The following is a 5,442-nucleotide window of genomic DNA, read 5'->3' as shown; positions in this document are numbered from 1 at the left end:
ACCATGAATTGTCCCTTGTTCCCATCCTCCCAACCTCACATAAATGTGTACAACCATGGCTCATAACTGAAAACACTCGTTGCCATAATATTCATCAATTATTTTTGAGAGTGATTTTTTCTGAGGATGGTTTTGTTCACTATGCTCTTCAGGTGGTCCAGCTCCACTTCCTGGTCCTCGGATGCTACCATGTTGTCCAAGCTGCCCTGGACAGAGACTCCTCCCTATGTGTGCCAGGGAAGCAGCGTGTGGATCCTGCTTCAGCAGGTCAACTCCTGCTTCTCCAAGTTGGCTCCTAGGTCTTGGCTATCATACTGTTATCCAGGCAGCTTTTCAACCTACACTTCACACTGCCCCATTCCCTCAGTACAATCGGGCTCCCTTACTCCCTGCTACCTGGCTCCATTGGACAAAATATGCACCGTAATCTAATTTCCGTCAATTAAATGGGGATTAATGGGGAGGCAGAGGCAGCTGTAAGCAGGTCAAAAGGAGGGAAAATGCTGGGCACTCTTCTGCAGCAAAATGGTGAACGTTATACCTTCTAAAATTGCCAAATTCTGCAGCCTCAGCATCACTGATGTTTCATTTCAGACCAACCCTTTGCAGTGACATTGTTCATTTCTTTTTGATGTAAAAGGTTGTTTTAGTTCAGTTTTTGGAAACTGAAAAAATTTTTTTTCCATTTCTGGCTTTGGATTTTCAAGTTCCTCCACCTCTTAATTTTTTTTTCCTCTTCCCTCCCTTTCTCCAGAAAGACAAAAGTAAGAAAGTATGTGAAGATAAAGAGAAAACGAGTGGACACCCCTGTACATCTAAAAACTGAAAATGGAAACCTGAAATTTTTCAGTTTCCAAAAACCAAAATGACATTTTATGCCAAAGGGGAAAAAAAAATTTTGAAACAATATTTTGAAAAGAAACGTGGTTTAAATTAAGAATGAAAATTCTAAGGGAAAACAGTCACTCCAAAAATGGGAATGGTGATTTTTCCCACTGAGTTTACTGCAGGAAAGCTTTTGATTTTCTGATTGGCTCTAGTGTATTTGCACATATTTTTAGGTGCTTGCAGGAGAGTGCATATGCTGATTGTAGTGTCCAAAGGTCCCAATGACACTGAAGCCCCTTTGTGCTAGACTTTGTACAAACAGATGGAATGAGAAGACACAAACTCTTCCCTGAAGAACTGACTAAGTGGAGACCAAAGCCACTTCATTGTCCTTGTTCAGAACCCTCCTTCAAACTCTTCTTTGCTCTGATACCTATAAATACTTGACGATGTTGAGGCAGGTGGTGTGCTGTGACTAGAATGGGCAGGAAAACAGGGTTTCCATTCCACATATTCCTGTGAAACTTATATGAAATAAGATTCCTGTAATTAGTTTTGGTCAATCTCTTTAATATATGTCCAACAAATCACAATCAAAATAATTAGCCCCCTCCCTGGAAGGTCTGAACTAAGCAGTTTAATTCTTAAAGTGATTCTTAAAGTGTTTTGCTATAGGATGTTGTCTTTGATGTCTCTTTCTCTGCTTGGTCAGCCCCTCAGTTTGTGGCCAGTTCTCCTCCAGATGACTGGCAGATTCTCTCAGACACATCAGGACAATACATTTAGGTCTAGGCATATTGGAACTGATGATTTATCCAGGAAGCTCTGGGTTTTCATGGCTGGAGTTTGACTATTTAGGTTTTTATTTTGATTTGATTAGCATTGAATAGAAAAGAGGTTTCAGTTCGCAAAGTATCTAGCTGTCTTTTTTACTCTCCGAAACTCCTGTACAAAAGGCATTTCTTTCTGTAGACACAGGGTTGAGTGTCATGCTGTTTGAAGGGAAGAACACATTAACAGAGTAGGTGAAAGTATCTTTGTAAAAGCAATCCCATAGTTCTAACTGACTGCATTTTAGCAGAGTGACCTTACCGACAGAGCATATAACATAACTCAGCCCTACAGCTATTACAGTCCAAGGACAAGCTCAGGAGCCTGGCAGTGGAAAATCATGGCTTTCACATCCAGTATAGATTGCTGGTTTCCCATCCAGCCCATGTGAGTCGTGGTGTAAATTTTCTAGTATCTGAGATTTGTTTTGTGAGCTGTGAGACATGAGTGGATTTCAGGCCATTTCCAAGTGGCCATGTATTTAATAATACCACTATGCAATATGTGGTACCCTTCTCTGATCTCAGTAGAAAGGCCAAAGAGGATAAACTCCCCTCATTTTGAGAGGTAATGTCTTCACAGGCAAGCATGGCATACATTAGTAGAGTGAGGTAACTATCACTGCTGTTGTCTGTATTGTCCCTGTTCTTAGGATATATAAAGGACATCAGTATCCAGGACTGTCAGTATTCATAAGCATAAACTCCTGTTAAGATTACTGGTTTTGTTCCCTTTTACACCAGTCTAAACCAAGAGCAACTCTACGGGGCCAACCTTCATCACCCACTTGTTAAATTTTCAAACAGCTACCTTTGTGCTTTCTCCTCATGCTGTCCCTCATGCTTTGGGAGGAGGCCCCCATACAAATCTGCAAAATTCAAGATTTCAGAATTTGTTTTTGTCACAATTAAGGGTGAAAAGATAATCTCCAGGTCTTTTGGGGGGAGGAGGTTGTTGGAATGAAGTATTCTGAAATATTTTGTTTCAGAAACATTGACGCTATTTTTTTATATTGCATTATAACATTGATTATTGCAATGTAATACAAAAAGTCAAAAAGTCTCATCAAAATGAAACATTTTGAAATTTTTCCATCAAAATCTACACGTTCCCACAAAACATTTAGCTTTCCATGAGACAGCATTTTCCAATGGAAAACTGTTCAATCAAAACATTTTCTACCATCTCTAGCTGCGACCACTGTCTGTCATGCTGAGCAGTATTATCTCATTCTTTCTTCATGTTCTCATGTCCGTATCTACTCATTGGCTCTTCTATTGTAGGTTCTTTGGGAAATGGACTGAGTTTTTGTTCTTTGTTTGTACAGCACCTAGTGCAACAAGGTTCTGGTCTGTGATGGGGACTCCTAGGGGCTACCTCAATACAAATGGTAAATTTAAGAATAATCTCAGTTAAAGTCAACAATATTCCATTGGTGTAAAACTAATTGAGAGCAGAATCAGGCAAATTATCATTTTTGAAACACAAATAGCAACCATATAGTTTCAGTCCAACATGACTTATTTCAGCACAAGGAAAACAAGGAAAGGAAGGTCTCCATGAGAGAGACAACACAATAGTCATGTTGCCTCATTAAGAGGGTGCAACAACCAGAGAACAAAATGGCTGCTGTATCTATTAGACTTGGTCAAAACGTTCCATTTAAACTTCTTATTTAAACAGAAAATGCCTTTTCAAACAAAGTGCATGAAACTTTGTTTTTTCAATGAAAAATTTCAAAACTAAGAGTTAAAATATTCCAGAAACATTGAATGTTATTTTGTTAGGAATATAATTACTCTGTCTCTCTGCTACCCCTGCCTTTGTCCAGTGGAAAAATTTTAAAAAGTAAGAGAATGTTCCCTCTCCCTACTGAAATGAATAAAAATAAAAATCAATACATTGAAAAAAAGGAAAGTTTTAAAACAAATCTAAATTTTGATTTCTTTTGAGCCTTTGTGAATGATACTTATCTTTTTTTTTTTTTTTTTTTTTTGACCAGCACTAGTCTGGACACATAGGCACAGCTCTTAGAAATGTTCAGTATACAGAATACCAAAGCACCACAAAGTAGAAGGAGGAGAGTGCACACGGGTTATTAGTAAGTATTTTACTTGTTTTTTCAAGTCAGTTATTCCTAGCCTCTGAATGCTGCTTCAGGTAGAAGAGGTTCTTTCTCTAGCAATCCAATTTTCCATTGTGTCCGGAGTAAATAACCAAGGCCATTTAATATACTTCCAAGAGCTTTTTCCAGTCCCCAAATTTGATGATTATTGCATTCAATATTCATGCTCAGGGAGGTAGTGAGGGAGAATTTACCCTTTTTTAGTAATGTATGAAGGAGTCTTGGACACCACTCATGAACGTGTGGGCTGCACTGGGGGAGATTGATCGTCATTTGTGTGAAGAGGGCAGAGATTTTATGGGAGAAGAGAGACTATTCCTTTGTTAGTGTAAGTGGACTTAGTTATGTGGGGCCTATGTTGAGAGAAAGGATCATGTCCTTCCTCCACAAACCCACCATTAACGGGGAAGGGGCTCAGATCTTCTCCTTTTGTGAGTAGGGAAGATGACCCTCCTACCAATAATGTGAAAGTTGTTCAGAGACATATAGATAAATAATTTACCTTTGGTACTTGTGTATGATGGGCTGTATGTTGCATCAATGTAGGTGCAATTGATCTCTATCTAAGAAGTCAGTGCCCATTTAAATGCCATAGTGCATACTCACTGATCCACAAGCTACTCCTTGATTTCGGCTAGCCATTTCTTTATCTGCTTCACAAAACCTTCATCCACTTCAAAGTAAACTGCCTAAAACAAAAAGCCAAGTTCATAATCAGAATGAAGATTCACGTGAGCTAGAATCTAAGAATTAACCACTTTTGTATCTAATACAGACCTGTCAGTTATACTCTTTCCCATTGGGGGTGGGTGGGGAAGGGCAAAACATAGCTGGTTTTGTTTTTTTCTGATTCCAGGATCAGCACGGGAGGGATGTCCCACGAAATCAGAGAAAGTGTTCAGAAATGACTGGCACTGAACTGTTTCAAAGTCATCTTTTGTCTCCCTGGTTTATCCCATATTTGGTCAAGCAAAGTGAGGCCCTGCACCCAATTTGAGAGCATTTCTCTGTTTGTTTGTCGCACCTGAAAAGTTCTGTGGAGCTGGAAAGCTTGTCTCTTTCACTAATACAAGTTGATCTAATAAAAGATATCACCTCATCCATCTTGTCTCTATTATGTAACAGTCAGATACCTTAATTTGTTCCTTGTTTGACCAGAGTACCAATATTGCTTTATATTCTATAAATATCTAAGGCCTGCTTCTGTTCTGTTATCCTGATGTCAATCTTGAAATCATTCCACTGATGTAATACAAATGCAAATCAAAACAGAATCATGCCCCTAGGGAGTCATTTCTAAATGGAGATCAGGTGAAGGAACCAGACTCACCTGCTGTGATTCAGCAATGCCATATCTCATCATAGTGGCAAAATGTTCACAGTTAGACATAACTAGATTGTAGTCTATATTCTTCCCCACCAGGTGCTCAGCTCTGTTTACCACATGAGGAAGAGGTAATGGAGGGTGCTTTTTATCTAATTGGTTGTTTACAGCATAGCTTGAAACACAAGCCACGTTCCTCAGACGCTCCTTTTGCACTTTGGCTTTGAAGAATTCTCCATTAAGCATATTGTTCAATCCCTCTTCCAACTCTTTTAAAAAAAAAAAAAGACAGCCAATGAGAAGTGAAAGAGGGTTGGCAGTTTGCCCAGGGCAA

General features: G+C 39.1%; 1 long non-coding RNA gene across 1 annotated transcript; it reads left to right on the top strand.

The window, feature by feature from the left end:
* The first annotated feature begins 2,738 nt into the window (after window positions 1-2,738).
* LOC144269999 (uncharacterized) lies at window positions 2,739-4,868 on the top strand. The gene is made up of 3 exons (XR_013347091.1): window positions 2,739-3,049; window positions 3,662-3,760; window positions 4,641-4,868. It is a non-coding gene; the product is annotated as an uncharacterized LOC144269999 (long non-coding RNA).
* Window positions 4,869-5,442: the final 574 nt, after the last annotated feature.

Source organism: Eretmochelys imbricata, chromosome 1, assembly GCF_965152235.1.
Source record: "Eretmochelys imbricata isolate rEreImb1 chromosome 1, rEreImb1.hap1, whole genome shotgun sequence".
Taxonomy (NCBI): domain Eukaryota; kingdom Metazoa; phylum Chordata; order Testudines; family Cheloniidae; genus Eretmochelys; species Eretmochelys imbricata.
The sequence above is the reverse complement of the archived record's forward strand: the minus strand, read 5'-3'. Positions and strand labels throughout refer to the sequence as shown.